At 39.3% G+C, this 19,596-nt stretch overlaps 1 non-coding gene across 1 annotated transcript; it reads right to left on the bottom strand.

The window, feature by feature from the left end:
- Nucleotides 1–5,999: 5,999 nt before the first annotated feature.
- Nucleotides 6,000–6,106, bottom strand: LOC121207351 (small nucleolar RNA R71). Its single transcript, XR_005902442.1, has one exon. It is a non-coding gene; the product is annotated as a small nucleolar RNA R71 (small nucleolar RNA).
- Between the last annotated feature and the right edge of the window lie 13,490 nt (nt 6,107–19,596).

Genomic DNA, 19,596 nt, shown 5'->3' with positions numbered 1-19,596 from the left:
AATGGAATTAAATAGTGAATAAATTATGTAAACGAACCCTGATGAATCTATTTTCATAGGAAAGTAACGAAATGATCATATGGACAGTATGTTAAGCGATATTCAGGTTCTCGTGAGACAGGGCCAGAACAGTTTCTGGATTCCCTGTTCCGACTTTGGAAATTCATTATAAATTAACCAGAGATAATTAGGAGTCATACCATATATTTATAGATTCCTCTCTGAGTGTAGTTTCCATAGAAACAAACGGCATCAGTATTGAAGCTCTGTGCAGGGAGATATCCAAGTCGTAATGTGCAAAGGTCAGTGTAGTCGATCCCTGTAACATGGGGGACTTTGACTAATAAACTGTACTAATTGGCCTGACCAAAAATTCTAGAAAAAATATGTAGATGGGCATATGAGTCTAGTTTTAGGGAAAAATCACGAAACTGATTTTCGAGTTGTGAAACTCAAGATATGATTTTTAAAGCGACTAGTATGCAGATTGGGCAGCGTCTGGGAAATATTTTTATAAGGGGTTTAAAGTCTGTTAACACCTCGTGTTCGACTCCGGTGTCTGTCTCGGGTTCGGGGTGTTACAGTATGCATCTCGCTATCTTAAGACGCATGAGGTGAACTATTCGACACATGACTTGGAGTTGGCCGCAGTGGTGTTCTCACTGAAAATTTGGAGGCATTACTTGTACAGTGAGGATGTATTATTTACACTGATCACAAAAGCCTCAAATATCTCCTCACTCAGAAGGAGCTAAACCTTAGGCAGCAAAGATGGGTTAAGCTGCTTAAGGATTATGACTGCTCGACTGAATACCATTCTGGTAAGGCTAACGTGGTAGCTGATGCACTGAGTCGTAGGGCTATGGCGGATCTAAGGGAAATGTTTGCTCGACTCAGCCTATTTGATGATGGTAGCTTATTGGCCTAACTTCAAGTTAAACCGAGGTGGATTAAATAGATTAATGGTAAACAGTTGGAGGATGAATCACTGGGTCATCAATTTCGATAGATAAAGAGTGGGGAAACTTCAGATTTTGGGCTGAATAGCGAATGGGTACTGTGTTTCCATTGGAGAGTCTGTATGGGGTACTAGTTTCTATAATATCTGATAGAGATCCTCACTTCACGTCTTGGTTTTGGAAGAAGTTGGACGAGGCTTTAGGTGCAAGATTGGACTTCAGTACTACCTTCTATCTGAGAGGGTGATTCAGATACTGGAGGACATGTTAAGGGGTTGTGTGATTGAGTTCTGAGGCAGTTGGGAGGATTACTTGCCGTTAGCAAAGTTTTCATAAAATGATAGCTATCAGTCTAACATACAGATGGCAATACGAGGCATTGTATGGTCATAGGTACCATACTCCTTCATGTTGGACTGAGTTGGGTAAGCGGCGTGTTTTGGGTTCAGAATGGATTTCTGATGCTGAGGATAAAGTTAGACTAATTTGGGATCGACTGAAGGTAAAATCTGACCGACAGAAGTTTTATGCAGATTTAAAACATAAGGAGATTGAGTATTCTTTGGGGGACATGGTATTTCTCAAGGTCTCACCATGGAAGAAGGTACTGAGGTTTGGTCGCAAGGGCAAGATACGCCCTAGGTTCATTGGGCCTTACCGAGTACTAAGATGAGTAGGACCAGTTGCCTACTAGTTGGAGCTACCTCCGGAATTGGAGTGGATTCATGATGTGTTCAACTTCTCTATGTTGAGATGCTACTGCTCTGATCCTACACATGTTGTACCAGTTGAGCAGATTAAAGTTAGACCAGACCTGGCTTTTGAGGAGGAGCCAGTCAAGATTTTGGGTTGAGAGGTGAAAGTCTTGAGAAAGAAATCAATTCCATTAGTGAAAGTTCTATGGCGGAACCATAGTTCAGAGGAGGCTATGTGGGAACCTGAGGAGGCGATGTGACGACAATACCATCATCTATTTTGACCAGGTAAATTTTGAGGCCAAAATTTTCTTTTAAGGGGTAGAGTTGTAAAGCCCCAAATCTTTAGGGATTAAATTCTGTGTTGTGTTACATGTTTGGCTTGCTTGCTTTGATGGTTAAGGGTCCTGAGAAGTGTGAGAAGTCCTGGGTTCAAATCTGGACTTTAGCAAAATTTTTGGTTTTTACTGAATAAAACCTTTGCTGCTAGATTTTGGGCTCTTAATTAATTGAGGGGAAATTATGTCATAAAAGGCTTGTTGGTTCAAAGGATTGTGGAGTGTTACTAATGGTAGGGGACTTGAGTTTGAGTCTTCCTACGCGTAAGGGGTGTCTTTTTACTGTTGTGTCGTGTAGGAGGTTTTTTGCTAGTAGGATTCTATTACTCATAGATGGTGGGAGATTTCGAGGGGGAGTGGGGAGTGTGTAGCCGAATTCAAGGAGAATTATGGGGAAAAAGTTGTGGAATACATCAAGGAGTAAAGGGTGTTATTTATTGGCCAAAAGTAGGATTCTCCTTGTGTCAAAATCGGTCATAGTCACTTAGTGCCGAATTTGGCTACTGCTTGCTCTCTTTTTGGGTAGCTGATTCCTTTTGCTTCATTTTGTTCTCTTTTGTTTGTGCTGGAATAGTAGCCGAATCTTACTGGTGACCATTTGGGTACATTTCGTGTTAGTTTACTTTGACTCTATTCTACCGATCGGTACCTTGTTTAATCAACATTCATCTCTCCATCATTCTTCTTCTCCTAGTTTTTTTCCATAGCCAAACCTTCTTTCCTCTCTTCTCTTTTTCTCTCAACCAACATTCCCCTAGCCGATTGCATCTTCTTTTCCTCTCTATCTCATTCAGTTGTGGCTTGTGGTGACTGAGTCATTCTTTTCCTTTCTCCTTTCTCTTCAGTGCAATCTAATGCTTGTTGGCCAAATAGTGCTCTTGTATTGACCTTCTAGGAACCGATTCTCTTTGTTGTTTCTCTTTATCAATCTGGGTGGTAAGTACTATTTTATTGGATGTTGTCTCTGTTCATTCTTTTCTTTTCTATCGTATCTATGGTTCTTTTTTAACCTTTTCTTTCCGATCGACGTTGTTAGGGGAGTGGTGGCACTAGTTATGCCTTGTCTTAGCAGCTACGTTGTTTAGGATTGTGAATCGATTGTTTTCCATTCTCTAGAATCGGTTTCACAATTCTTGTTGGTAAGTGTTATTTGTTGGTTGAATTGTATATGTGAACTTTCTAATAGAGGATAATGGAATCTCGGTCTGAGTGCAGACGATCTGTAAGAACCTATAATCAATCTTCGGCAATGACTAAGGGGGTGAGGAACCTTAAGCTTTCGATCAAGGTAAGTGTCGAACCATGATTTGGATAGGTGTTATTAAAGGGACTAGTTACTCATTTGTTAAAGGATTGACGTTGGGGATATGATGGAATATAGGTTGGTGTTCATGGGAACTACACTCTTTTCGCAAATAGGTGTGTGTAACATTGCCAATAGATGTAACACTACAACGGCTGAAAAGCCGAAAAACTAAAAAACTAAAAAGCCAAAAATGGGCCCGTGTGGTAGGCCGTGTGACAAAACATGGCTGTGTGGTCAACGGGATGGCCATGAGCGTTTTCATGGGTCGAAACGAAGGCCTAATGGGATTGTGGGCCCCATATGGAAAGACTCACACAAAAGTCTGGTTAGTTTTGGGCTAGGCTGTGTGAAGCACACGGCTAAAACCATTTCGGGCTATGTGGGCCGCGCGAGCGTGTGGGTCCACTTGGGCCCGCAATAGGGGCCGTTCGCCCATTATCACCGATTGACTGTTAAGGTTGCACGGGTCGCCCAAGATGACTGCAGACCTACTGTTGGGCGAGTAAGTGTAATCGGGCCATCTTTTAGTGTATATACATTTGTATTGTGTTGTATTGCATGGGGTGGGATATACGATTTTGGAAGAAGTGTACTGAAAGGCTATAAGCCTATTACTGGCAGCTTTGCTGTAAATATACTGTTTTAGTGCTGTAACCGGTACTACTTGAAGTGTAGGGATGGGTGGGTCGATTTTACCCTCACATGGTGTGTATGGTTGGTACGGAGACGGTGTGTAGAGGTTGGATTGGGTAGGATTCTCTGATTTCATATTGTACTGATGCTGCTACTGAGATGGGCTCAGGCCCAGATTACTTCTATTATTGATAAGGGCTAAGGCCCTAACTGAGACCAAATTGTGTATTCTCTACTTGATTGCTATTGTCGGATTTCACACACTGAGTTTTTGTGAACTCACCCATCTATTTATTGTGCAGGGAAACCCCGACTTAGGCGGTTCGATGCGATGAAGGACTCAGTGGTGGCCACCCAACTTAGTAATTCTTAATATTATAATTTATGTTATTTTGGGTAATTTTATGTAATAAGGCCTCTTTAAGTTTATTTTTAATTCTGGGATTTAATTATATTGGTTTATACCTGTTAGCAATAGGACTCGAGTTTTCAAAAGATAAATAATTTTCAACTGTCACGCTTACACAACTTGTTTTAAAAGCTTTCGCAACAAACACTATTTTTCACAAGAGAGGGTAATAGCAATCTAAGATGACTTACGTTTTACTAAACCAATCGGAGTTTTAACAACGAACAAGATATCTTGACTTATCAAAATCATAACAAGGTTTTATCATAAAATAGACTTTTCCAATGGATGTGACATCACAAATTCAGCCATAGCATCTAGGCCGGGTTTAGGGTGTTACACACAGGTCTCACACACGAGTGTGTGGTCAGTCATGTGGCAGAAGTCAGTATACCCCCTAAATTGCACACGACTTAGCACACGGGCGTGTGACTTGGCCGTGTTGCATAAGTCAATATACCTTATTGGTTTGGCATGACCTAGAACACGGCCTGGCCCGTGTGTGGCCACTTCAAAGGGCACACGGGCTAGACACACAGGCGTGTGGTTGGCCGTGTGACCCAAGTCAGTATGTTTGCCCAATTTCCATACGGCCAGAGACATGGGTGTGTCTGGAGCCATGTGAGGCACACGGCCTGTTCATACGGGCATGTGGCCCCTGTATGGTTGAAATTGTTCTATGTTTCTAAATTTTTTTGTATGTTATCAGTTTAGTCCCGAACTACTTCTAAAGCATGTTTAAGGCCTCGTAGGCCTTTATAAGGGACAATGTGATTGTGTTGAATGATTTATGAGAATAAATGCTTTATGTTTGATAAATGCATGCTATATGTTGTGAATTGATCGATAATACCTCGTAACCCTACTCCAGCGACGGATACGGGTTAAGGGTGTTAAATTTGAGTTCTATAAGTTAAAGGTAGTAAATTGTTATGAATTTTTAATTTTAGGTCCTTAAATTGAAATAAGACCATTATACTTGATGGTGGACAAAAAGGGTGATAAATCGTAATTTATACATATTTTTATCCCATGCTTAGCATATTTTTGGATGAATTATCATTGGATTTATGGAATTTGATGCTCTTAATCCCTTAATTTCATGTTTTATACTTAGGTAAGCATAGAAAAGTAAAAAGAGTGAGAAACGGGCCAAAAATGAAGAAAATGGGTCAACATAGGAAATCAACACGGCCTAGACTTCCTTACACGGGTAGACCATATGCCTGTGTCTATTCAACAGACTCGAACACGAGTTGAAGCACCTACACACGGGCGTCTCCCTGTTGAGCCCAAATCTAGTCCTATTCAAAAAAGGCCACTCTTGAGGATTTTGAAGCATTCTAAAGCCTATATAAACACCCTAGGAGGTACCTAGAAAAGACACACTGAGTAGGAGGCAAGGAATTACTAGTTTGTTCAGTTTGATGGTTTCCAGGACGAGGACCCAAACACTCATTTGGAAAATTATCTGGAATCTGCGACACTTTTAAAATCAATGGCGTTTCTGATGATGTCATTCGCCTTCGGTTATTTCCCTTTTCGTTGAGGAACAAAGCTAAATAGTGGTTGAACTCGTTACCATGAGGGTCAATCACTACTTGGGAACAAATGACCGAAAAATTTTTACTTAAATATTTTCTGCCAGCTAAAACAACTAAGTTGACGAATGATATCTCTTCTTTTATGCAGATGGATCTAGAAACACTCTATGATGCATGGGAGAGATACAAGGATCTATTGAGAAGGTACCCTCACCATGGGTTACCTTTATGGTTGGAGGTTCAAACGTTTTACAACGGTGTGAACCCTTCAACAAGGCAACTTATCGACACAGCTGCTGCTGGGACTATCAATAACAAAACACCTGAAGTGGCTTACGAATTTATTGAAGAGATGTCACTGAATAACTATCAGTGGCAAGTCATAAGAATAAAGCCGACAAAAGTAGCTGATGTTTTCAACCTCGACGCGATTACTATGCTATCCAACCATGTAGAACTTTTAAATAAAAAGATTGACGGTTTATATCGTTCTACTCAGGTACATCCAGTGATGAGATGCGATTCAAATGGAGGAATAGTACACACAAAATATCAGTCCTTCAACCCCAACACTGAGGAGGAACAAGTTCAATATATGGGTAACAATAATTCTAGACCTCAAAATAACCCATACAATAATAATTATAATGCAGATTGGAGGAACCATCCCAATTACTCATACGGTAGTCAAGGGAATCAAAGGCCACAACATCCTCCAGGTTTTCAACAACCACCTTACAACAGGAAAATAAGCCGAACCTTGAGGAGATGCTAACAAAGTTTATCTCTGTGTTAGAAACTCGCTTTCAGAATACCAAAATAGCACTTAAGAATCAACAAACATCGATCCAAGGGCTTGAAACTAAGATAGGACAGCTCACTAAACTAATTTCTGAACGACCACAAGGTAGCCTACCGAGTAACACTGAATCTAACCCAAAGGAACAACTCAATATGATTACCATTTAAGACGAGGAAGGGTTACTTGAACCTAAACCAGAACCGAGGCAAAGAATTGTGGTAAGTAAAGGCAAAGGTGAGGTAGTCCACTGTGAGCAAAAACCGGTAAATAAAGAGTACAAACCACGGGTGCCATACCCTAATGCGATAAGGAAAGACCACACAGATGAACAATTTGGTAAATTCCTTAAACTATTAAATAAATTGCATATTAACTTACCGTTTATTGAAGCTCTTTCTCAACTGCCAAAGGCAATTAAATTTTTAAAGGAGCTTTTAGCAAATAAGCGGAAGTTGGATGAGGCGTCGCATGTGGAGATGAATGCAGTTTGCTCAGCCATTCTACAGAATAAGCTGGCCAACAAATTGAAATATCGAGGGAGTTTTATAATTCCTTGTTTAATTGGTAGCTTAGATGTTAGTAATGCTTTGGCTGATTTAGGGGCTAGTGTTAATGTCATGTCATGCCCTATAAAATGTTTAAACAACTAGGTCTTGGGTAACCCAAACAAACTAGGATGAGCATTTAGTTAGCAGATAAAACAATTAGATTTCCTAGGGGCATTATTGAAGATGTACTCGTTAAAATTGACAAATTTATATTCCCAATCGATTTTGTTGTTCTAGACATAGAAGAGGATAGTGACGTGCCTTCAATTTTAGAAAGGCCCTTTTTAGAAACTACTAGAACTATAATTGATGTTGGTACAGGTGAACTCACACTTCTTGTGGGTGATGAAACAATCACTCTTTATGCTCGAAATTCTACTAATACTGATCATGTGGTGCAACCTTCTTTGCATGAAATACGTTCGAAAAGCATACATGAGCCTTTTTCAAGTAACAACAAAGGACCCATCTATGAAGAACGAAGGCTACAAATCAAGGAACTAGATGAATGGTGGACATAGAAATCGAGAGCACACTATAGACCAAAACCACGCCATAACGAGCTCAATGTTTCACCAAATCAACTTAAGGCTGGAGACAAAGTACTACTAGATGCAGCAGACCCTCCTATTGCCACTTCTGAACCTAATGGAGCAATCCCTCTTACGGTACTCAGCATTTTTCCATATGGGACGGTCGAGGTAATTCATCTTAAATTTGGCACCTTTAAGGTAAATTGTACTCGTCTAAAACTTTATTTTGAGTTTGATAGCAGGAATGAGGAGTGTAAACTCCTCACCTCACCATGACCACGCAACAGAAAGGTAAGTTGAGCTTAGACTATAAATAAGCGCTCCTCAGGAGGCAACCCGAGCACTAACGGTGTTAACTTCTTTAAATTTTAGTTTTAAACATTTAAATCACTAACTAAGTACTTGAACACAGGATTTCCAGAAACCACACGGGCGTGCCTTATGCCGTGCTCATATCACAGGCGGCTACACGGCTGTGCGATACGACTGTGTGAAAAAGAGCGAAAGTTTTCCCCAGCATGGGATTCAAAACATTGCCACGGCTGTGCAACATGGCTGTGGAGGAAACTGTCAAAACAACACGGGCGTGCGACACGCCCATGTCTAAAAACCGTGGTTGAAACTGAGAAATTAACACGGGCGTGTGACATGCCCATGCTCACTATCCGTGGTCGAGACTGTCAAAACAACGCGGGCGTGTGCATACATACACCAGCGTGGGAGAATCGAACAAAGTAGAACATGGCCGTGCAACACGGCCATGTGCACCAACATGCCCAAAGAACATTGGCGTGGCCCGAATTTCAGACGTGCCCAAATTTGAAAATCATGAAACACACGGGCTGAAATAAGGGCACACGGGCGTGCCTCATGGCCGGGTTCCCTAATATTTATATAAACCCTTCACTATTCATCATCCCCTTCCCCAAAAAACCCTAACCCTAGCCGCCAAAATCCCCTCTCCCACCATTGACCGGCCACTCCTTTCTCTTTCTCCTTCCATTTTTCTCCTCTCTTCCTGTCCTTTATCCCCTCTTCTCTCCCTGGCACACCACACAGCCTCATTGCCCATGCCCGTGGCCGACCACATCACTCCTCTACTAACCACTATTGCGTTTTTCCATTCTTTTCTCTCTATTCTCTTGTTATTTATTATTATTTCTTGTTTATTTGAATGTTTCTAATGATAATCATGCTTATACTCTTTGTTCTTATTTAGAAACTTGCCATTTTAGTTGATGCATTGTTACACATTCATCCTTGTGTTTCCATAGATTCATGCCATATTCCATATTATCATTACCATATGCACTAGGTATTTCGTTAGCACTATTCTTGTATTCTTAATGCTAATAATGAATTGATATCTATTAAGACTTAGTTATTTTCAGAAGATTTTTCCTCTAGTTAGTAACCCCTATGAAGTATTCTTGTTTAGTTTTAACATGCCAACGTATTTTTATATGCTATTCTTGGGAATTATTCTTATTACTTCGTCTTTTCATTGCAGATACCATGACGAACCAAAAAGGCAAGAAGACTGCCGTCCCCACCTCAAAGAAATAAAAAAGGAGCAACATTCTCGTCGGGTCCCATTACCGAGATTAGGCACCAGTCATCCAATTTTCACTAGGACAACAGGAGGAACTTTTCAAGATATTACGGGCCCGACCCTTAGGTGTGGGCCGTTGCATCGAGTGGACCACTTTAGAGCAAATCTAACTCACTAATGCAGTCTGGGCTCTCCTGACGACTGACCATGGGGGCTCTTCTTTGTAATCATCAAGCCGACGTACCTCGAGCTTACACTTGAACTCCTTTCAACCTTCCACCTTCAAGTCATTATGATGGAGTTTGATGATCCTGGAATGGTCCAGTTTCGTCTCGGCGGTTTAGTTTGCCAGCTGAGTGTGCCTAAGTTCGGAGTTCCATTAGGACTATACACGGAGGAGTTCATGGACGATGACGATTTCGCCAGCCTCCATCGCCACATCCACTACTCGCCTTCAAACTGTTGGAGGGCCCTCATTCCTACTTCGGCCACCTATGACCCTAGTCGCTTCAAGGCATCGGCTCTTGCCCCATCCCTGAGATACCTACATGCCATCCTAGCCCACACCCTGACAGGACGGCGAGAGAGCACTGTTGCCGTCAACACTAACGATGCTGATTTTTGTGGACCATGGCGCATGGGCTCGTATTCAACCTCGCCTATTTCATTTCCCTTGTCATTTTTCATCAGACAGAGTGGCACAGAAACTAAGTCATTTCCATAGGCCCTTATGTGTCTCGCCTGGCGTGATACTTCATCTCCTCAACACGATGGCGCAAGCATCCTCCCCCACTCTCATCGGTCAGATGTCCCCACAGGGCATCTCGAGTATGCTGCATATAAGGATGATCGAGTGACGACGTGTATTTGATCCTCCCTAGTACCGCCTCGTCTAGTCAGCCGAGCAGGAGGACCTAGAGGACATTGCCGATGATGCCCCTCCACCTCACGAGGATCCAGCCTCTTAACCACCACATATTCATCGTCCAGATCATACGACGGCTTCACTCTCTGACATCTCTGAGCGCCTCACTTGATTTGAGCAGCAATATTTTCAGTGCTTTGATCACATTGATGCAACTCTACATCTGATTTGTCAGCACCTTCGCATCTCATCGCCGTCCCCACCTCGCGAACCATCTAGCGATGAAGATGTTTAAGACTTTTATTTATTATTTTTATGTTTTTACTTTTATCTTTTTAAAACTACTTTTTATTTTATTTTTCTTTAATTTTATTTTTACTACATCCTTAGGTTTTATTAAATAATTTATATTTTCGGCCATTTCTTTAAGAGTAATCATGCTACTTTATATTCCCTAGAGAATTATTGATTCTATCGTAATTGTAAAGAGCTCCAAAGCTCACTATTACTTAGAAATTTGCAACTCCACTGGAAAAGGTTCTCTATGACTGCCATGTCTTGCTCAACCACAACCATAGGTACCACCAGATATAATATTCTTTTGGCGCAGGACTTGTGGACTAACGAACCTCTACCACCACCGGAGTATCTTCCTCCAATCTCACACTTGCCTTAGCCGACCACTCTCCATTAATCCAATTCAAGGATTCCATTTCACATTCAGGAAGTTTCACTTCTCTCCCTATCTTATGATCTTATATCTATATTTTTCAGTAAATCTATCTTTTTACATTGAGGACAATGTACACCTTAAGTGTGGGGGTTATTTATATCATTATCAAAAAAATCCCTGAATTTTGTCTTATTCTCAAATAATCTTTTCATATCATTATTAGAATGAATTTTGTTTAATTTATGATTTTTATTGATATGTCTTGAATTAAAACGTAGGCATTTATGCATTGATTGTTAGACTTTAAGAAATTAGAGAATCAAGCATGATAAGTTGATTTTTGAAAATTAAAATGTTTAGATTGTTTCCCCAAGTTTAGATATTTTCTTGAGTTGAAATTCACAGGTTTAACTTCAAAAAGCCACAACTTTTGTGAGATCTTGAGCCTTTAGAGCATATATTATTTCTTGCATACTCATTTTATTGTCGCTATGAGTGCATCAATATTGATTGGTTTCTAGAACTTGCATCGATTGTGCATGTCAAGACCACACCATTGATTTGATATGTCGAGATAATAAAGACACTTAGGTTTAACCCACTTAATCCATAAAAGCCTACCCTCATAATTAACCCTTAGTGTACCCCTTTGAGCCTAACAACCCATTGATTGATTTACCCTCAATATTAACCCATAACCCATTATTGTTGAAATCCCCTAATTTGATCCCTATTTTTTTCGGGATTTGATTTGAATTAATTACTTAGCTATGTTTTATTTTTCTTTGTAATAGTTAGCAAAGTTCTATGTTATTTTGATTTATTCTTAAATATATATACATACATGCATACATATTAGTAGTAATTCTTTGTTTTTGAGCTTAAGTATTTAATTCCATATTCCATGAAGAAAAGCCCAATTCTAGGACCTTCTAATTAGGAATATAAATTGTCAATTGTAGTATTTTTGTAGTTAGGTAATTTTTCAATTCAATCTTGATTCTAACCTTCTTTTTCAACCTCTAACTACACCCTCTAACCAAAGCCACGTTACAACACTCTAAAGACCTTTTGATTGATGTATCATCTCAATATATAGTGGTGGAGATTTGATTTTCACACAAACCTATGGTAATAACTTTTCATATTGACTGTTGAGTGCTAAATTTCTTTTCCTTAGACACCTCGAGTGATTTGAGTGAATCTTTAGTGAGGATATGAAACTCTGTGATATTTTGAATCAAAGGTGATTAACTAGATGAGGGGAGACACCTATGTTTTCCCAATAAAATGCTCAACTTGGAATGTTTGAAACTTTGATGTTCTTCAAGTTAAATTTTCAATGTATGATTACTTATGGATTATTTTGAGATATTATTGATAAGAATTATAAGATAAGAAGAATTTATTTTGATTGTGAGTTGAGGATTTTGCTTGAGGACAAGCAAACGTTTAAGTGTGGGGATATTTGATAAATCGTAATTTATATATATTTTTATCCCATGCTTAGCATATTTTTGGATGAATTATCATTGGATTTATGGAATTTGATGCTCCTAATCCTTTAATTTCATGCTTTATACTTAGGTGAGAATAGTAAAGTAAAAAGAGTAAGAAATGGGCCAAAAACGAAGAAAATGGGTCAACGTAGGAAATCAACACGGCCTGTGCTTCCTTACACAGGTAGCCCACATGCCCGTGTCTATTCATTAGACTTGAACACGGGTTGAAGCACCTGTACACGGGTGTGTCACACGGGCGTGTCCCTGTCGAGCCCAAATCTAGTCTTATTCAGAAAAGGCCACTCTTGAGGGTTTTGAAGCATTCTAAAGCCTATATGAACACCCCAGGAGGTACCTAGAAAAGACACACTAAGTAGGAGGCAAGGAATTACTCGAAGAAATCCGATTGATCCATCTCAAAAGCCGGATTACCCTTTAAGACTGAAGATCCCCTTTCAATTTCCTTCAGGAGATTTTGGGTTTTCTTTATGTTTTGTTATCATTATTATTTTCAGATGTTTTCCTTCACACTAATGAACTAAACCCCCAAATACCTAAGGGGAATGAAACCTAAGACGGATCTTGTTATTATTTTTTGAATTATATGATAAATATTTGATTTGTTCTTAATTATGTGTTTTTAATTATTGTTTTAATATTCCAGGATATTGATTCAAGTATTGATGTGCTTATTCAGAGGAGCAAAAGTCATTGTCTAAGAGTAGATCTAGCATAATTGAGCGGAGTTGATTACACACCTAGACATAGGGTGACATAATTTTGCCAGATTAGGGTGAAACCTAATAAGGGAATCCATAGATCGAGTTAATGCAACACTAGGGATTTTAATTAGAAAGAGATTTCAATTAATCAACCGAGGGTTAGACGTTGTTAGTCTCAAGAGAGATAATAATATAACTTAGGGATTTCTACGGATCAAGTCAAATGAATAAATCGTCTAATTTAGAGTCAAATAACAAGTGAAGTCTAGGTGAATTTTTCCCTTGGGTATTGTCCAAATCATTCAGTTTTCCCAAAAGTTATTTCCCCAATTTACTTTCTGTGCTTTCTTAGTTTAGTAATTAGTTTAGATAAAACAAACCCCTTTATTTTTAGGCTACATAATATAAAGAAAGTTAATACTAGTACTTTTAGTTCCTTTGGGTTCGACATCCCGGTCTTGCCATAAGCTGTACTACTGTTTGATAAGGTGTGCTTGCCTTTGTCGTGATAATAGTTAGTTTTCAAGAACGAACATTCATAAATTATAAAACTTATCACGATTCACATCAATCAAGTTTTTGGCGTCGTTTCCGGGGAACTAAGATATTACGAACACTTAATTTTTATTACTTTAGCCATTTATTTTATTGAAATTTAAATTTTATTTTGATTTTTGTTACTAAATTTTCTTTTTTCCTTCTGGAAAGTTTTTATAGTTTATGACTAGAAGAAACCCGTCGGGACCATTACTTTTTAATAGTGAGATCAATCGCACAGCTCGCAGAAATCGAAGAGAAATAAGGCAAAGCCTATGATACACAGAGGAAGAGCAAGAGAACCATATTTCAACCACAACCGAGGAGATGGCTGAAAATCAGGAAAACCCGCTACCTCCTGCAATTGATGCTGATCTACTAAATCAAAATCCTACTCCACGCACTATGTATGATTATGCTAAACCTACATTAACAAGAACTGAGTCAAGTATAGTTAGGCCTGCTATTGCTGTAAATAATTTTAAACTAAAACCTAACACGATTCAAATGATGCAATAGTTTGTTCAGTTTGATGGTTTGTAGGACGAGGACCCAAACACTCATTTGGCAAATTTTCTGGAATTTTGCGATACTTTTAAAATCAATGGCGTTTCTGATGATGTCATTCACCTTCGATTATTTCCCTTTTTGTTGAGGAACAAAGCTAAATAGTGGTTGAACTCATTACCACGAGGGTCAATCACTACTTGGGAACAAATGACCGAAAAATTTTTACTTAAATATTTTCTTCCAGCTAAAACAGCTAAGTTGAGGAATGATATCTCTTCTTTTATGTAGATGGATCTAGAAACACTCTATGATGCATAGGAGAGATACAAGGATCTATTGAGAAGGTCGATCGTGAGGTTTCGTGATAGGTTTTAAATATTTATAATTACTCGTTCTTAAACTAACTACTATCGCGATGTAGGTAAGTGTACCTATTGAACAGTAGTATAGGTTTAGCAAGACCGGATTGTCGAACCCAAAGGAACTAAAAGTACTAGTAATGACTGTCTTTTTATTATCTAGCCTAAGAATAAAGAGATTTTGTTTTATTTAACTAATTATCTAAACTAAGAACTCACAGAGAAAAGAATTGGGGAATTGTTTTTGGGAAATTCGATTAAATGAAGACAATACCTAAGGAAAAATCCACCTAGACTTGTTATTCTGGCTCCGAATCGGACGATTTATTCATTCAACTTGTTTCATAGAGATCCCTAAGTTATGTTATTATCCCTATTCAAGACTAATAATGTCTAATACCTAGATTGAATAATCGAGACTTTTCTCTAATTAACACTCTAGGGTTGCATTAACTCGATCTATGGATCCCCTTATTAGGTTTCACCCTAATCCGGTAAAATCTTATCACCCTATTTCTAGGCGCGCAATCAACTCTGCTTAATTATGACAAAAGTACTCTTAGATAGGGTCTATTCCTCCTCTGAACAAGAGCATGCCTGAAATCAGTATCCTGGGATATCAAAACAAGAATTAAGAACAAGTTAAATATTTACCATACGATTCAGAAAATAATAACAAGATTTGTCTTAGGTTTCATTCCCCTTTGGTATTTAGGGATTTTAGTTCATAACTAAATAAAAAAAACATCTTAGAAGAATAAAGAATACAAAACATAAAGAAAACCCAAAACTCCTGAAGGGAAATTGAGGAGAGATCTTCAGTCTTGATGATGAATCCTGACTTCCGAGATGGATCAATCGGCTTCCTTGGAGTAATCCCTTACCCCCTCTTCTCCTTTTCCCTTTTCTCCTCTTCTAGGGTGTATTTATAGGCTTTGGAATGCCTATAAGCCCTCAAAAGTGGCCTTTTTCGAATTGGACTCAACTTGGGGTCGACAAGGACACGCCCGTGTGTGATTACTTCAGGCCGTATTTGAGCCTGTTAAAATGGCACACGCGTGTGCTATACCCTTGTGAATCGTGATTCAATTCTGCCAGATTGACACGGCCATGTGGTCTGCTCGTGTGAAGAGGTCCAGGCCGTGTTGATTTCGTACTTTGGCCCATTTTCTCTATTTTTGGCCCGTTTCTTGTTCCTTTCGCTCTCCTATGCTCTCCTAAGTATAAAACATGAAATTAAAACATTAAGAGCATCGAATTCACCAATTCTAATGAGATATCATCCATAAAATGCATTAAACATGGGGTCAAAATATGTATAATTCATGGTTTATCAAATACCCCCACACTTAGGCATTTGCTTGTCCTCAAGAAAAATTCTCAACTCATAATCAAAATAAATTCTTCTCAACTTATAATTTCTATCGATAATATCTCAGAATAATCCATAGATAATCATACATTCAGAATTCAACTAAAAGAACATAAAATTTTCAAACATTCTAAGTTGAGTATTTAATCATGCAAACAAAGGTGTCTCTCCGTATCTAAGTAATTACCTTTGATTTAGAATATCACAGAGTTTCACATCCTCACTAAAGATTCACTCAAATCACTCGAGGTGTTCAAGGACAATAAATGAAGCACTCAATAGTCAATAATTAAAAGTCATTACCATAGGCTTGCATGAAAATCAAATCTCCACCACTATAATTTAAGATGATACATCAATCAAAAGGTCTTTAGAGGGTTGTAATGAGGCTTGGTTAGGGGGTGTGGTCACAAGCTGAAAGAAAGGGTTAGAATCAAGATTGAATTGAAAAATTGCCTAACTAGAAAAAGAGTTAATCTTCACTTACGTACAACAGAGCTTCTTCTCAGATAATGAAATTACAGATATGTATACATGTTTTTTTTTAAGAAAAAGTTAAATAATATAGGCTAACTATTGAGAACTAAACATAGCTATGCAATCCATTCAACTCAAATCTCGACAAAAATAGGGATTAATTTAGGGGATTTCAACAATAATGGGTGAAAGGTTAATATTAAGGGTAATACAAGAAATGGCTTGTTAGGCTCAAGGGGGTTTACTAGGGGTTAATCCTGGAGGTAGGCTTTTCATGGCATGAGTGGGTTAATCCCAAGTGCCTTAATCATTTTGACATATCAAATCAAATGGTGTGGTCTTGACATGCATAATCAAGCAAGTTCTAGAATAACAGTTCAATGCTGATTCGCTCAAAGCAATAATAAAACTGAGAATGAAAGAATTAATAGATGCTTAAAAGGCTAAAAAATCTCACAAAAATTATGGAATTTTGATGTTTAGACTCGTGAATTCCAATTCAAAGTAATACTTAGACTTGGGGAAACAACCTATAATTTTAAATTCTTTAAAATCAACTTATCATGCTTGATTCTCTAATGTTTTAAAGTTTAAACAATCAATGCATAAATGCCTATATTTTAATTCAAGAAATATCAATCAAAATCATAAATCAAATAAAATTTATCCTAAATATGATATGAGAGTTTTTCAAGAGAACAAGGTGATTATTCAGGGATTTTTCTGATAATGAATGAATGCCCCCCCACACTTAAGATGTACATTGCCCTCAATGTACAAAGATAGATATTAGAGTACAAAATAAGATAGGGAAAGAAGTGAAACTTCCTGTATGATGAACTCCTCAAACTAGAGTTTTGGAGAGTGATCGGTTCGAGAGTGGAAGAGGATATTCCGGCGGTTGTACAAGTTCATTAGGCCATAAGTCCTGTGCCAAAAGAATATCATATCTAGTGGTAGCTATGGTCGTGGTCGAGCAGGACATGGCAGTCGTAGAGAACCTTTCCCGGTGGAGTTTTAGTTCCTATGTGATGATGAGCTTAAGAGCTCTATATAACTGTGATAAAGTCAGGAACTTTTTAGGGATATTAGGAAGAATAATTACTCAAAAAGAAAAACTGAATTTGATAATTAAAATAAAATTTCTAAAATCTAATAAAAATAAAGAGTAGTTTCAATAAAAATTAAAAACATAAAATAATAAATAAATATTTTTAAACATCTTCATCGCTGGATGGTTCGCGAGGTGGGATTGGCGATGAGATGTGAAGGTGCTGACAAATCTGCTGTAGGGTAGTATCAATGTTGTCAAATCGTTGAAAACACTGCTGCTCGAATCGGGTGAGGCACTCAGAGATGTCAGCATATGAAGTCGCCACATGAACTGGACGAGATGGTGGTGGTGGCTGAGTCGGTGGGTCCTCAAGCTGTGGGGGGACATCATCAGGAATGTCCTCGTAGGCCTCCTCCTCAGTAGATTGGGCGAGACGATATTGGGGAGGTGGGTTCCTCGGTGCCTCTCGATCATCCTTATGCTAAGCATGCTCGAGATGCCTTGTGGAGACATCTAGCCGATGAGAGTGAGGGATGATTCTTGGGCCGCGGTGTTGAGAAGTCTGAAGTGTCATGCCAGCCTAGTCACGTAGGGGCCAGTGGAGATGACCCTCTTTCGATGCCGCTCTATCTAGTGTTGAATCGCAAGGGCAATGAAATAGGCAAGGTCGATGACGTGCCCTTGCGACATGCACCATAAGAAGTAGACGTCGTGGGTGTTGACGATGCCCTCTCTCACCTCCCTGTAATCGTGTGAGCTAGACTAGTGTGTAAGTACCTCAGGGATGGTGGGAGAACTGATGCCTTGGAGCGGCTGGGATTGTACGAGGCCGTGCTAGGGGCAAAAGTGGGCCAGCACTTCAAGGGAGAGAAATGTATGTGGCGACTGAGAGCATGTAGTTCATTCTTCTCTTGAAAATCCCCCGTATATAGGCCTAGAGCAGCACTAAACTCTAGGACGCTTAGCTGGCTGATTAATCTACTTAGGCGAAACTAGACCGTGCCGGGATCATCATTCCTTGTCATTATAGTCTAGAGATGGAACGCTGAGCATAGTTCCATCATGAGCTCGAGGTATGTAGGCTCGACAATCCTAAAGAATAGCTCCCAAGGGTCAGTGGTTAGGAGAGCCCGAATTGCGTCAGCCATCTGGACTTGTTCTACAGTAGTCTAGACGATGCAGAAGCCCACAACTAAGGGCCAAGCCCGAAGTATTTGGAACAGTTCTTCCTGGGGCCCTTGGGGAAACTATAGGAGAAGGTGACAAATTTTGACAGTTGGGCCCGTGGAAGAGGACGCTCCCTTCCTCTTTTTCGAAGCAGGCACAGCGGTTTTCTTTCCTCTTGATAATTACATGGTACCTGTGATTAGAATCATCAAGTCATCTTGATGAGTGGTCGAAGTAAAAGGAATACAATTTCCAACTAAAAAGCAGACTTTCAGCCACAACCAAACATAACTAATATAATAATTTCGTGACTTTGTCATTGTATGTAGTAATGGCATGTGTAGAAGAATGCAACTTTCCTAACCACTTGATTTAACATGCAATGTATAATAACTAACTAAAAATGCAAACTAAATGATAAAGTAATAAACAAAAATGGAAGATAGTTCAAAAGAAATGGAAATTATTGTAATAATAAGTATTAGTAATAAGTAAAATAGAAGTGAAGAGAGTAAACAAACACCAAGGGAGAGAGATTGAGATTTAAAAATGAAGTTAGAGGCGGCGCACGAGCATGGTAGAGGGCCGTGTGGAGTTGCAGTGGCCAGGGTTAGGGTTTTTGAATGGGGCAGAAAGTGAATAGTGTAGGGTATTTATAGATTTTGGGGCACACGGCCATGACACACACCCGTGTCCCCCAATTTCAGCCCGTGTGATTCGCGAATTTCAAATTTGGGCGCATCTAACATTTAGTACACGCTCGTGTTCCTCGGGCGTGTGGATTCACACGGCCATGTTGCACGGCCGTGTCTAGCTTCATTCACTTCTCCCACGCCCATGTTAATTTAACAGGTTCGACCAGGGGTGTTAGACACAGGCGTGTCACACGCCCATGCTAGTTTCTCAATTTCAACCACGGGTCTTCCACACGGGCGTGTCGCACGCCCGTGTTGTTTTGGTAGGCTCGACCATGGCCATGTCGCATGGTCGTGGCATTTTATTATAGCCTGTGTTGGGGAAATCTTTTGCACTGTTTTCA

The sequence above is a fragment of the Gossypium hirsutum genome, chromosome A09 (assembly GCF_007990345.1).
Source record: "Gossypium hirsutum isolate 1008001.06 chromosome A09, Gossypium_hirsutum_v2.1, whole genome shotgun sequence".
Taxonomy (NCBI): Eukaryota; Viridiplantae; Streptophyta; class Magnoliopsida; order Malvales; family Malvaceae; genus Gossypium; species Gossypium hirsutum.
The sequence above is the reverse complement of the archived record's forward strand: the minus strand, read 5'-3'. Positions and strand labels throughout refer to the sequence as shown.